Source organism: Myotis brandtii, unplaced genomic scaffold (assembly GCF_000412655.1).
Source record: "Myotis brandtii unplaced genomic scaffold, ASM41265v1 scaffold116, whole genome shotgun sequence".
NCBI lineage: Eukaryota > Metazoa > Chordata > Mammalia > Chiroptera > Vespertilionidae > Myotis > Myotis brandtii.
In genome coordinates this window covers 1074995-1090904 of record NW_005354010.1, presented here as the reverse complement: position 1 = coordinate 1090904, position 15910 = coordinate 1074995, and the positions used below count along the sequence as shown (strand labels likewise).

The 15910-nt window shown below is 33.8% G+C and overlaps 1 long non-coding RNA gene across 1 annotated transcript in view; it reads right to left on the bottom strand.

Annotated features, from left to right (window-relative positions):
- Window positions 1-14557: 14557 nt before the first annotated feature.
- The window catches only part of LOC106723730, a 6960-nt gene continuing 5607 nt past the window's right edge, over window positions 14558-15910 (bottom strand). The window contains exon 4 of the long non-coding RNA XR_001359445.1: window positions 14558-14575. This is a non-coding gene — a long non-coding RNA (uncharacterized LOC106723730). The remainder of the gene's footprint in view (window positions 14576-15910) is intronic.

Sequence of the window (15910 nt, the reverse complement as noted above, 5' to 3'; positions counted from 1 at the left end):
ACCTCACCCTCTCCTGCCTTCCCTCTGAGGTTTGATGGTCTGATCAATGATTCTCTGTCTCTGGATCTATTTTTGTTAATCAGTTTATGTTGTTCATTATATTCCACAAATGTGTGAGATCATGTGATATTTATCTTTCTGTGACTGGCTTATTTCACTTAGTATAATGCTCTCCAGTTCCATCCATGCTGTTGCAAATGGTAAGAATTCCTTCGTTTTTACCTCAGCTTACTATTTCATTGTGTAGATGTACCACAGTTTTCTAATCCACTCATCTGCTGATGGGCACTTAGGCTGTTTCCAAATCTTAGCTATGGTAACTTGTGCTGTTATGAACATAGGGGTGCATATATCTTTTCTGATTGGTGTTTCTAGTTTCTTGGGATAGATTCCTAGAAGTGGGATCACTGGGTCAAATGGCAGTTCCATTTTTAGTTTTTTAGGAAACTCCATACTGTTCTCCACAATGGCTGCACCAGTCTGCATTCCCACCAGCAGTGCAAGGGGGTTCCTTTTTCTCACATCCTCGCCAGCACTTGTCATTTGTTGATTTGTTGATGATAGCCATTCTGACAGGTGTGAGATGGTACCTCATTGTCGTTTTGATTTGCATCTCTTGGATGATTAGTGACTTTGAGCATGTTTTCATATGTCTCTTGGCCTTCTGTATGTCTTCTTTCGAAAAGTATCTATGTAGGTCCGTTGCCCATTTTTTTATTGGGTTATTTATCTTTCTTTTGTTAAGTTATATGAGTTCCCTGTAAATATTGGAGATTAAATCCTTACTGGAAATAACATTGGCAAATATGTTCTCGCATGCAGTGGGTTTTCTTGTTGTTTTGTTGATGGTTTCTTTGCTGTGCAGAAGCTTTTTATTTTGATGTAGTCCCATTTGTTTATTTTCTCCTTAGTCTCCATTGCCTTAGGAGCTGTATCAGTGAAGATATTGCTTCGGCATATGTCTGAGATTTTGCTGCCTGTGGATTTCTCTAAGATTTTTATGGTTTCCTGTCTTATGTTTAAGTCCTTTATCCATTTTGAGTTTTTTTTGTGTACGGTGTAAGTTGCAGTCTAGTTTCATTTTTTTGCATGTATCTGTCTAATTTTCCCAACACCATTTATTGAAGAGACTGTCTTGTGGTTACAATATGTCAGAAAAAGAATTCAGAATAAGGGTCATACAGTTCATAAACTGGATAGATGAAAAAATCAACAACTTATGTAAGAATCAAGAGGAAATAAAGAGTAATATAGCTACAATAAAAGAAAAACACTATGGAAATTTTCAATAGTAGACTGGAGAAGCGGAGGACCGAATTAGGCAATTAGAAGACAGGGAAGCAAAATTAAAAGACAGGAAGAAAAAAATTAAAAGACAGGAAGAGAGCCTAAGGGAGCTTTGGGACAACATGAAATGAAGCAACATACGAATAATAGGGGTGCCAGAACAACAAGAAGAGGAACAAGGTTTAGAAAACCTATTTGAAGAAATAATGACAGAAAACTTCCCTGATTTGGGGAAGAGAAGAGTCACACAAGCGCAGAGAGTCCCAACTAGATAAACCCTGAAAAGACCCACACCAAGACACATCATAATTACTATGGCAAACATTCAGGACAAAGAGAGAATCTTAAAGACTACAAGAGAGAGACAGGAAGTTAAATACAAGGGATCTCCCATTAGATTATCAAATGATTTCTCAACAGAAACACATCAGGCCAGAAAGGAATGGAAGGAAGTTTACAAAGTGTTGCAAAGCAAGGGACTGAATCTAAGAATACTCTATCCAGCAAGGCTATCATTCAAAATTGAAGGGGAAATCAGGAGCTTCACAGACAAAAAAAGGCTAAGGGAGTTTATCACTGCCAAGCCAGCAATGCAAGAAATGCTAAAGGGACTGGTGTTAAAAGGAGAAAAAAGCTCAGAAAGAAAACAGGCACAAAAAATAAAAATGGCTACAAACAAGTACCTTTCAATAATAACTTTAAATGTAAATGGACTAAATGCTCCAATCAAAAGACATCGAGTGGCTGAATGGATAAAAAGACTTGACCCATATATATGCTGTCTACAAAAGACCTACCTCAGAACAAGTGACCCACACAGACTGAAAGTGAAGGGATAGAAAAATATCTTCCAAGCAAATGGAATTGAAAAAAAAAAAAGCTGAGGTAGCAATACTTATATCTGACAAAATAGACATCAAAGTGAAGGTCATATCAAGAGATAAGGAAGGCCACTTCATAATACTAAAGGGATTGATACAACAAGAGGATATAATCCAGGTAAACATATATGCACCCAATACAGGAGCACTCAAATACATTAAAAAAAAAATTCCTGGAAGATACCAAGGGAGAGATCAACAATAATACAATCATATTGTTATTTTTAATTCAGTAAAAATATGCTTTTAAATATAGTTAAACAAGTATATAAAAAGTTGAATATATCTTTACTATAAAGGAAAGTTTCAATTTTGTCTTCAAACCTTTGTCTTTATGGATCAAATAATTCATTTTACTTTTACACACTAGGGAAACTAACAATGTATGTTAGGTGCTACATAAAAACTAATATTCACTCATATTTAATTAATATATTGGCTCCTTTCTTCATGTCAGTTTAAGAAAATGCTTAAGAACACTAATGTTGTGCCCTGACCGGTTTGGCTCAGCGTGGGCCTGCGTACTGAAAGGTCCCAGGTTTGATTCCAGTCAAGGGCATGTACCTTGGTTGCCGGCACATCCCCAGTAGGGGGTGTGCAGGAGGCAGCTGATCAATGTTTCTCTCTCATTGATGTTTCTAACTCTCTATAAAATCTCTTCCTTCCTCTCTGTAAAAAATCAATAAAATATATATATTTTTAAAAAAGAACACTAATGTTGCAAATTGTTGTATTACAGGAGGAAAAAATAGTTGACATTTTCTAACAAAAATGTTCCTGCTATAAAAATCTTATGTTCACAGGAGCTAAGATACTTTATACCAAATTCAACTAATCCTGTGAAGTAATTAAGAATACACATTTTAATAGTTATTGCTTAGTTGATATATTTCATAGTATAATCCATTTAATATCTTAATGTGTATCTTTTTTTAAACCTTTAAATTGTTCTTTTATAGTGCCCTTTAGTTTTCTTTGTCATCAGTGTTTGGGTCCAGAAGCCATGCCTCTAAAGTTCCATCACTGATATTGCTAAGGAGAGCCATGATGAGTAGTGCATTAGATTTCTTTTATTAATCAGCAGTATTCTCATTTTTCCTAGTGGCTGTCAAAAGTGATTTTGTGTTTCTGAAATTGTGCAACTGTTCTTGCCATTATTTTTCTGTGGCAAGCTAAACTTAGCATAGGTTCTATTGCTTTCTTTAACCATTTTGATATATTTTTCTGCAGATTCAAAAATAAAATATATGTAAATCAGAACATATCAAATAAAATATATAAATGTACAATCAGGTAAAACAAAAACATTTTCAATAAACACTTTAACACTATATTACATTTCTTCAAATTCATAGCACACACAAATACATAAATAGCACATGCTTAAGAGAAGGATGTCTACCTAATTTCTAGTTAAAACTGCATTTGTGTTAATAAAGGTGCATTTTTACACTTTGAAAATCTTAATAGAAGTGTAATAGTATATATTTTTAAAATATATTTTATTGATTTTTTTACAGAGAGGAAGGGAGAGGGATAGAGAGTTAGAAATATCGATGAGAGAGAAACATCAATAAGCTGCCTCCTGCCTCCCTACTGGTGGGGATGTGCCTGCAACCAAGGTACATGCCCTTGACCAGAATCGAACCCGGGACCCTTCAGTCCGCAGGCCGATGCTCTATCCACTGAGCCAAACCGGTTAGGGCTATAATAGTATATTTTTATCTTCAAATTTATTTTTTAACTTTATTTTTATTGTTGACACTATCACAGATGTGTCCCCCCGCCTCCACTTTACCCACCTCCACTCATGCCCTGCCCCCACTTCCCTCTGGCCATCACCGTGCTGTTATCTGTCTGAGTTATACAATATATTCTTTGATTTATCCCTTCACCTTCTTTCATTCAGTCGGCCCCACCCCCATCCCTCTGATAGCTGTTAGTCTGTTCCATGTAACTATGCCTCTGTTTCTATTTTGTGAGTATATATTGTTCATTATATTTCACAGATAAGTGAGATCATATGGTATTTGTCTTTCTCTGACTGGCTTATTTCACTTAGCATAATAATCTCCAGATCCATCCATGCTGTCACAAAAGTTAAGATTTCTTTCTTTTTTACAGCCAAGTAGTATTTCATGGTATAAATGTACCATAGCTCTTACTTATCCACAATCTACTGATGGACACTTGGGCTGTTTCCAGATCTTGACTACTGTAAATAATACTGCTATAATTATAGTTCATATTCCCTTAATGATGAATAATGTTGAACATATTTCCATGAGCTTATTTGCCATATGTATATTCTGATCTGCCCAGCCAGGCCCTAGGTATCTATAACTTTTAAAGTTCTTCCAAAGTAAATCTTTAAAAAAATGTTTTCCATTAGTTTTCTTTAATGTTATTTATTATTAATTTCAGGTGTATAGCATAATGGTTAGATAATTATATGCTTTACAAAGTGTTCCCTCTGATATTTCTAGTACCCTATGCTACACCTTACATCACCAGGAATATTTTGTGACTACCAGATTGTACTTCTTAACCACTTCATCTCTTTCACCTAGTTCCTCAACCACCAGTTCACTCTATCTATGTTTCAATTTTGTTTATTCATTAACTGTTCTTTAGAGTCTACATACAAGTCAAATCATATGATATTTGTCTTTCTCTATCTGGCTTATTAAACTTAGCATGATACCCTAAAGGTCCATGATGCTGTCACAAATGGAAATGTTTTGTTCTTTCTTATGGCCTAGTAATATTCCATTATATATATATGTACCATCACCACTTTATCTATGCATCTGTTGAGGTGCACTTGGGCTGCTTATGTAAATTGACTATTGTAAATAATGCTTCAATGAACATAGGGGTGCATATATTCTTTTAAATTAGTGTTCTGGGTTTATGTAAATATATACTCAGAAGTGGAATTGCTGAGCCATAAGGCAGTTCCATTTTTTATTTTTTGAGGACCCTCCATAGTGTTTTCCACAGTGGCTGCAACAATTTGCAGTCCCGCCAATAGTGCAAGAAGGTTCCCTTTCCTCCACAGCACTTGTTGTTTATGGCTTTATTGATGATAGCTATTCTGACAGGTGTGTGAGGCGATATCTCATGTGGTTTTAATTTGCATTTCTCTGATTACTGGAGTGACCTTGAGCATCTTGTCCTATGTCTACTTGCCATTGGTATGTCCTCTTTGGAGAAGGTCTATTCAGGTCTTTTGCCCATTTGTTTTAAATTAGATTGTTTGTATATTTGGTGTTGAGTTGTGGTGTTTATATATTTCAGAAATTAACCCCTTGTCAGATATATCATTGGCAAATATCTTCTACCACTCAGTAAGTTATCTTTTCATTTGTTGATGGTTTCCTTTTATGTGTAAAACCTTTTTAGTTCTGCTATAGTCCCATTTGTTTATTTATTGTTTTGTTTCCCTTGCCAAAGGAGATATATCAGAAAAAAAAAACATTGTAAAAAAAAATTCAGAGATTGCTGTCTATGTTTTATTCCAGAAGTTTTATACTTTTGAGTCTTACATTTAATTCTTTAATTCATTTTCAGTTTATTCTTGTACATGGTGTAAGAAGGTGGTCTAATTTCATCTTATGCATTAATCTGTTCTGTTTTCCCAGCACTGTTTATTGAATAGATTGTTTTTACCCCAATGCATCTTCTTATCTCCTTTGTCAAATATTCATTGACAATATAAACATGGTTTTATTTCTAGACTCTCTATTCTGTTCCATTGATTTATATGTATGTTTTTATTCCAGTACCATGTTGTTTGATTACTATGACCTTGTAGTATAGTTTGATATTAGTTAGTGTGATACTGATATTTTATATTGGTTCTAGGACTATATCTTCCAAGGTAATTCTGATGTCAAGTGTGGGGGGAAGCATTGCTAGAGAAAGAAGTTCTGAAGTTAAGACTTGGGCCACTGTGTCTTCGAAAGAGCAAATACATGCAGCATCACTATGTCTACGTTAACTGGCTCTGCAACACACAGGTCTTTCCTCTAAATTGCTTACAGGGGTAATTTTCTCAACTGTTAAAGGTTAACAAAATATTTTTTCTTAAAAACCCTTAATTGGGCTTTTCTCTTCTTAATCATTAACTAAGCTGACTATTTTATCACAAGTAAATCATCTGATAGGAATGTTTTCAGATTAGTTTTTGGTTCGATAAGTGAATGTGTTTCAGTAAAATAAAAAAGCACTGAAAAATAATGACAGGGAGAAAAATAAAGCTTTATAAATTTACCACAATAAAGTCTTCCATCTCAAAATTGTCCCGATTACCATAAGCTTTCAGAATGTGCTCAAACAGCATGAATGCAAATTTTACCTCATTTATAATTCCAACAATATTCACTTTGAAATCAGAATAGATACAACACATTCTCACCAACAATGTAAGAAGAAAAATCTTTTTTTGTGTGTGTGTCTAGTTCTAGCAGTTTTCAGAACAGGTTATGGTTCACAGCTAAGAAAACCATAATGAACATAATGTGGTGTGGTACCTTTAATATTTGCTTACATTTTTATGTTTGAAAATTTATGCACATATTTTGAATAAGGCAAGCTTTAATTCATATTATAGTAACACACTTTAGTTATAATATAAATCTTGCCTACTATCTTGCTTTTTAATAAATGCCCTTAAGAAACTCTGTACTTATAATAATTTAATGTTTTTTTGTTGTTGTTTTTTCACTTGGAAACCATTGGGATTCAACAGACTTTCACTCCATGAACAGAAGTACATTATTCAAAAGGATCCCTTTGAAGCCTCTTGGGTGAAAATTATCATTTAAAAGTCTTTCTATTGTTTGTGGTAAATATGTTGTCACAGACAATATATCAGGTATAACAGTAATTTCACCATGAAAAGAACTACAGCAGCATTATTATGAGATAAATTGAATTAACGCTTTTTTTAAAGGAGTGTGAATACATTCTAGTTCAAACATTGTATACTGTTTGCTTAGGAAAGTACTATTTGAGTGTTGATAACTAAAGATGACATAGTTGTGAATGGAATCATCTTTGGGGATAGATTAAAACAGATTTTGGATAATTTCTGCTCATGGATTTTATTATATGGTTTTAGGGAAATTCATTTATTGTGTTATAGTTTCCATAAGAATATCACTTGGCTTGATGTAGCAAAAAAGAATGGCAATGGTAATTATTAGGCCAGTATCATGTGTCTATTACCTCCCCACTGTTCAAAGAAATAAATTGCTTTCATATGTAATGTTTCATATATTTTGGCAATTTAGCAATGTTCCTATGAAGGAAAATGTTATTTCCCAAAATTTATTGAAAGAGAGTAACAGAGGCATAAGGAGGTTAGGTGACTAACTACAAGTTAGAATGTGAGGGCAAAGCCAACCAAGACCCATAATTTTTTTTTCTTAACATTTTACTTTTCAATATTTATAAATCCATAGGAATTGCAAAATTGCATAGATGGTGGTTCTTCATACTCTTTTTAGAATTTCCTCCAATAGCAATATCCTGCATAGCTATCATAGAATATCAACACTAGTAAATTGATATTGGGACAATATCAGAACTTATTTAGATTTTGCTGTCTTTATATGTAGTGTGTGTGTGTGTGTGTGTGTGTGTGCGCACGCACATGGTTTGGGGATGTGTACTAGTTGTGTACAATTTTATCACATCTGTAGATTCATGTTAATACCACCACAATGAAGATATAAAACTGTCCCTCCCCATAAAACTCTCTCACACTAACCCTCCATTACCATCCCCCAATAATGTCTTGCAGCCACTAATATATTCTCCATCTCTATAATTTTGTCAAATGAGAATGTTCTAGAAATGCAATCATACAGTAAGATTCATGTATATATTCTGAGATTACCTTTTCACATTCAACTTAATGTTCTTGAAAGAGCCATCCAAGTTATTGTTCAACAGTTAATTCATTTTTATTCCTATATTTCATAGTATGAATGGGTGGATGCACTACCATTTGTTTAGCCACTCATTAATTGAGAGAAATTTTATTTTTTCTCAGTGTTTGACTATTATAAACAAAGATAATAAGTCCAAGATATTGGGTGAACATTAGCTTTCATTTCTCTGAGATAATTAGAAAAGTTCATTTGCTCAACTGTATGGTAAATACATGCTTAGTTTAATATGAGCATTTATGCAGGCAGAGAGAAGTAGATAGAGTTGAGCAGGGCAGGATTGCATAGTGGATAAGGATGTGTTCTCTGAGACATGGATATCTTGATTTTATATACAAACTTTACCCATGAGATCCTCCTTAATAAAATTAGGATTATAATGATAATAATGCTATTTCAATAAGATTATTGTAATGGATGAATTAGTTAATTTATGCTAAGTTCTTAGAACCACATCTGACACACAATGTTCTTTCAATCAAAATTAGATAGTATTATAATTTGCATGACTTTGGCCACCAGTCAGATAAAATATTATACATGTTAACTTGTTGAAATTCTTCTCTTGTGGATTAAATGTTCATGTTTGACTATGCTGATATTGCCTAATAATTTGTCTTATTAATTTGGTTTATTTTTATGGCCTTTAGAAGCAAATAGAATTAAACATTTAAATTAATATTTAAAATAAATAATTATTTATAATAATCAACAATGAAACTTAAAAGTTCTTGGGAATGTTATTATTATAGAATTCACTAATTTTATTACTGGAAGTGGTACTAGGCATATTGAGGGAGGGTTTTAATGAGCCAGCCAATATGGAGATGAAAAGTGTAGTGCCTAATTTTCCTTATGTCTGCACAATTTAATGGCAATCTGTCAAAATTAGCATAACTTCTTTCTATTTAATACACTGGTGGTATTCAAATAATTTAAGTTATGGTTCCAGCTAGAATATAAAAAGTGTGTTGAATATGAGGAAAAAGGAAACCTCAAAACCACCTTCAAAACATATTGAAACTTTAAAACATTTCTGAACTTTTAAAGGGTCCCAAGTGTACAGAACAAAATCTGGGGATAGTGTTTTGAAATGAACAGACAAGAGCACTCTGGCCATAATCCCTCAGGCCTAATATATTATGTGATTTGGCCTATGGCACCATTTCCACTTTCTGGTTTGCTTAACTCTAGAGTGTTTAATAAAAGGCAGTAAAGGGTAAATATTTACTTTGGGGAGCTTATTTTTCTAACAGCTTCCCAATGCATCCAGTTTATGTACACGCGGTAAAACCTTTTGTTACTTGGGATTTTTTAATCATTCATTTAACACATTCAGTGGACACCTACTGGTATTCAAGGTACCTATTTAGCCACTAAAATTGCAAGATTAATCAAGATAGATGAGGATTCTTCTTTCATGAGACTTAATAAATTAGGGAGACTGACAAGTTACTGATAAACAAACAAACAACTATGAGACATAATTTCAGGTAATGATATGGGTATTAGAGAATGAGCAAGGGCAGGGATGAGGAGAGACAGGGGCACAGTTATAGAAGGTGATGAAGGAAGGTCTCTAGGACCAAGAATAAGAACAGGGTGAATAAGTTTGCAATCCTTTGTAGAAGAGTTTTTCAACCAAAGCAAAAAAAGTCCTAAAGTCCTGAAATGAGATGAATGACGGCTCTACGTCAGTGATGAAGTAACACATGATGTACTATAATGGGTGGTTTTTGCATGTTCAGGCTGTTATCACAAAATTACTATAGACTACTTATAAGCAACATAAATTTATTTCTCACAGTTCTGGGGACTGGAAGTCCCAGACCAAGGCACTAGCAGATTTGGTGTCTGGTGAGGATCCTTTTCCTGATCCATATATAGCTGTCTTCTCACTGTTATCTTACATGTTGGCTGGGATTAAGGAGGTTTCTGGGGCCTCTTTTATAAGGGCATTAATCCGATTCAGGAGGACTCTACCATCATGATTTAATCACCCCTCAAAGGATTAGTCTATAAATACCATCACATTGGAAGTGAGGTTTCAACATAGGAATTTTGGGGGACACAAACATTGCATCTATAAAGTGTTTTTAAGGTTAGGTGAAAAACAGAGTGGCACTAAGAATAGTTTTGTAAGGCAACCTCCAAAACCTTTCTGGGCTCATAGTTAATTGTCTGCAAAAACCCATAGTAGTAAAGGGCAAAGCACTGGGAACTACTATAATCAATGGACATGTTTACAGGTCCATCCTTTCTACTAGAATGTGCATACCTCACAGTCAAAATCAGAGTCTTACTCATCTCTAAGTCCAAAAGGTCATAGGCTGTATGGAATTGCTCAGGTATCAAGTCAATATTTGTTAAATAAAATATTTTAAAATTCCTAAAACTAATTTTGCTCCAGAGAACATGGTAAAATTTGTGTTTCAGCTGATTGTTACACATCGAACATCTGGCCATTATAATGAAAAAAGAAAGAAAGAAAGAATGAAGAAAGAAAGAAAGAAAGAAAGAAAGAAAGAGAGAGAGAGAGAGAGAGAGAGAGAGAGAGAGAAAGAAAGAAAGAAAGAAAGAAAGAAAGAAAGAAAGAAAGAAAGAAAGAAAGAAAGAAAAAAGAGTTATAATTGTAACATTTTTTCTCCTCTTGATTTCCCCTCAATCACCATGGAAACTGCCACCAAACCACATGAACCAAAGTTTTCTTTTTTTTTTAACCTGGAAATAAGAAGAAAAAGGAAAATTTATTTGTTGGTACTGTTCTATTGTATATATAGTAATGTTACTTTATGAAAACAAACAGTATTTCCTAAATATTTATTGAAAACCTACCTATCAGGTGCCTAAATGTGACTAGCAATGCCAAGACACTGAGAATATACAATGATGATGACAGATAAAATTTTTGGAACTTATGCTCTAGTAAGATGAACAAAATGATAAACAAAATATTTAATATATCATCAGATAGTATTAAGAAAAGAAATGATATATGATAAGAGGATAGGAAGTAACTGGAGATTGGACTGCTTCCTTAGAAACAAATGTTAGTTTAATAAAAATTTTATTAAATAAATATGCACATAGCAAATTTTAGGGTAACCATTAAAAAATAATTATAGAATTTTTTATATAGTAGTGGCAATAAAAGAAAGTAAATAAAAATGGTTAATAAAATAGAAAACAGAAAATGACAAAATACCTAAATAAAGATGGTAAATAGAAAATACAAAATAAGGTAATTAACCAAACCAAAATAAATCAATCATCATAATGGTTGAAACACTCTAAAAGATCTAAATAATCAGACTGAATTACTAGTAAAATAAAATCCAGATTATTTTCAAGGGAATCAAATAAATATAAAATGTGAAAATGTTCAAATAAAAAGGATATCAATATCATTCCAGGAGAACAAAATAAATTTGGTACAGTGATATTAATATTAGATTAACGTATATTTAAAAAAAAAAACTAACTCAAAGAAAATAGGAATGTTACATAATGGTGAAATTAATACTAAGGGCTGGAGACCATATATAGCACTATGGATGAAGTTAAAGAGGAATTTGAGGGTAAATTGATCATGAAGTTTGTAATTTAGGTTATTGAGTGCTTTTACTTGGAATAAATGATCTAGAGGAATCACACAGCTTAAGCCAAGATAGCAATGCCAATCATAAAGTTCTTGGTGGTAGATGTCCGAGTAACCCACCCAAACATCCCATGAAATTAGGGAGTTAGCAGTACATACCCACAACTCCCAGAAGGCATTGAGGCACAAGCAGCACTCTACAGTCTTGTCAGATTTTGCTCCTCACTTCCAATCTCCCCTGCCTTTGTCTGTCACGTGGAGGGGTCAGGAATAAGCACTATGGGGTGGAGGAGGTGGCAAGTAAGAAAAAAAGGAAGAGATTCAAGGGCTGCTTTTCCTCTGTGGGCTGCCGTACCTAAGCAGGCATGGGATGAGTAAGAGGAATAATTTAAAAATTAAATAAATAATTTTATCCTAGTCAAGACTGAAGTATGTGGCATGGACTCTTAGTACTTGAGAGGGAGCAGAGGAGTTTTAACTTTGTGAGACTGGAAAACCTATGCAACCCATCAGAGATGTCAGTGAGCAGAGGGAAATGAATGATGCCATGGAAAAGATGTAAGGGCAAGGGGGCGGAGAAAAAGCAGAGGTTCGTATTTACATTATGCTCTGTCAAATTCATCGAATAAAATGTTCTTAGTCCAAATGGTTGAAAGGTTTAAATAAATATTTGGCTATTGAACTGAGTTGATGGATATTTTGTTTTATGAACGTCTATATTTCTCATGGCAAAATTGTATAACCCCAAACACAGCAGACTAACTGAACTTTCACACTTTTCAGTCACTCTCTACTAAAATAAAGAATATATTAGTTTTGATGAAAGACATTCAATGTTTCAATCAGGACTTTGGAAAATCATCTGTTTATTAGACAAATACATCTTGAGTTCCTTATAGGTTATAGGCAAAAGCAGAGACACTTAGGATACACTAGCAGGAAAAAAAAATATCCTCTTAGGTCTCAGTGCATTTAGAATACATATAGTAAAGTTATCTACTGATGTCCACAAACTCATTTAACTTTGTACACCAACTGAATAATACTGCCTAATGTCCAATTATGCAATATGCTCTTTTTATTTATTTAACATTTGCTCACTTTCAAAATAATTTTCCAATATATTTGTTGAAATAATGTAATTAAAAAACACACACAGGACAAATGCTGATTCAGTTGTGAAAACATAATACTAATGACTCAGAGTTTGAAATTATTAGCATGCCAACTCAGGGAATCTTTAATCTCAATTGGATGTTCAATGAACTTAAGCCAAAAAATCATGTAATTAATTGTGAATAAAGGAGCAAATTTACAGAACATAAAAAATGTCAGAAGAATTTTGTCAGTTCATGTGTCATTGAGAATTTTATTTTTGGCTTCTTGTAGATAGAATAAGCCTTAAAAATGTAATATATATTGTATTTTACAAACTTCTAATTTGTTTTTTTGTTTTTTTCAAAAACACACTGGACTGTATTTGTGTTACCCAAATAAAACTGGTTTACAGAAAACAAAACTTACATTTCCATGATTTGCTGCAGGGATTAGCAGAGATTCTCTAGGCTCCACCTTTTTGTCAATGTCTGATTTTTCCATCTGGGATCCTGATATCTACAGCAATATCAGGTCATCCTATATAATAAAAAGCTAATATGCAAATCAACCAAACAGCAGAACAACCAGTGCTATGACGCACACCGACCACCAGGGGGAAGACACTCAATATAGGAGCTGCCCCCTGGTGGTGAGTGCACTCCCACAGGGGGAGCACTGCTCAGCCAGAAGTCAGGCTCATGGCTGGAGAGCACAGTGGTGGTGGTGGGACCCTCTCCTGCCTCATCCCTGCAGGGGTCCTGGACTGTGAGAGGGCCCAGGCTGGGCTGAGGGACCCCCCCACCCCGAGTGCATGAATTTTGTGCACCGGACCTCTAGTGTATCTATAAAAGTGACACCTAGAAGGAGTGAGGCAGAAATGCTTATGAGTGTTAATAGTAGAGAAAGCACACACTTTTCCAGAAGTCCACAGAAAATGCTTCCTGCTCTCATTGGTCTAAATTAAGACACATGCTTTGCCTCTGACTAGGTTGCTCAGTTGGTTAGAGAGTTGTCCTAATAGACCAAGGTTGAAGGTTTGATCCTGGTCAGGGCACATATAATCAACTAATGAATGCATAAATAAGTGGAAAAACAAATCAATCTTTCTCAATCTCTTTCTCTATTCCTCACTTTCTCCCTCTCTCCCTCTCTCTCTCTCTATTCCTCCCTCTCTTATATATAATTTACTCTTAAGAATACTATAATTACCCTTAGATCTCCGGGGCTCTTTATTTATTGGGCTAGGAGTAAAATGCAGGCTCAAAGGGTAGAGATCTTGAAATCAGAGTTCCTTAGGTAAGAGAAAGGGAGGAATCAGTGACTAGTACCAGTGAATAATTTATGCTTCAGTGGGAAAATACAAAACTGAATTCATTTTATTCTCACATAACCCACTGGTGCCATCCATTTCAGTAATAGCAATAATTATGTTTCTAAAATGAATGGCAATTAATCCTCAAATCTGGAAATGTTAACAATGGTATAGAGGGGATTTTCACTAAAAGTTAGAAGATATAAATATGATCTCTGTGGTAACACCAAACCTGAAATTCTGTGAAGTCTTATATAATTGACACATATATTTTTTTGTATCTTAAAGTTTTACAAAGTGAATAATTTTTTTAGACATTGCTTTTGCTGCCATAACTTAACAATATGGTGTATCTATATTGTTTTATTTATTTATTTATTTATTTTCTTTTATGCTTTATTAGAGTACATAATTGGGCTTTTCCTCATTTGCACAATATTACCTATGTGGACTCAAAACTATAGAACATTTTCATTATCATTAACATGCATACATACCAGTCTTTAAGCTTCTATTGATGTATTCATGCAAAATCAATAATTTTACACGTCTAAAATCTCTAAATACTTAGAATAAGAAAAACATAACTTCAATGAGCAATTTTCCAATGTCCACATTTTTAAAATAATAATCACTGAAATAAATTGCATAGAAATATATTTATCATTAAATATTCGTAAGGTTACAATGATAAAACAAATACTTCAGAAAGTCACGGGGCTGTGTTATACCAACATTATAAGACAAAGGGTCTTGTCACACCAATATTAAAATGACTGTGAATCATATTGCCTCTTCCTTCCTGTTCATGTAAATGCCAAGTTTCCCCTAGGCTTGATCAAGAAATGTCTCCAAATGGTAAAATCTTTATGTGTGCTACATCTCTTAGCCAATTTCCATCCATATCATCTTTAGCTACTAATGACAAGTTTGTTGGTTTTCACAACTGCATCCTCTAGTAGGTTTTACATTTAAAAAATAATTTTATGCATTCATGTACTCTATGTTTAACCCAGCCACTGTTTATCAGCTGCCAATTACGCAGAAGTCACAATACTAGTCATATGGTACTGGAGGAACTGTGTCAACTTGAGTGTGACTTTTGTTCTGCAGTTTCCTCATCTGAAATAAGAAGGGAGCTTGCATCCTTTTGTGGTTCAGATTCAAATACACAGTACAATAGCGAGCATTCTGTAAATACTATTTACTATCATCATTATTGCTATTACTAAGTAAATGACAGAGCTTAACAGGGAGAACAGATGAGAAGCTCTGTGTGATGGCAGGTTATTCCCACATGATGCTGGTGAGCCAAGATTCTGGTGAGCCAATGTTCACCTCTTATCGTTGCTTTTCATTTGTCTTGGTTAAAAACAAAACAAAAACAAAAAAAATAAATGCCCCAAACTAGTCTGAATTGGATTAAAATCATGACCTTGAAATTGAAATAAAAATTAAAACAGAATTTCAGAGGAAATGATTTTACATAAAGGTCAATAGAAGGTGGTTTAGAAAGATTTTAAGTCAGAGTGACTAATTGCAGTTTTCAATATGTTTCATCACAGTATCCATCTATTTTATTTGAAGGCTGAGCAATTATTTGTCTAATAATGTAATGCCTTTATTACTGTTATTAAGTGTAATAGGAAAAGCAAAGGTGTAATGAAAATGTTCCTGCACTATACCTATAATATGTATGTATTCATGCATATTTTTATTCTGATAACTACTATACAGATACATGATCACCATGCTAGAAAGAAAAATGCATAAAAAT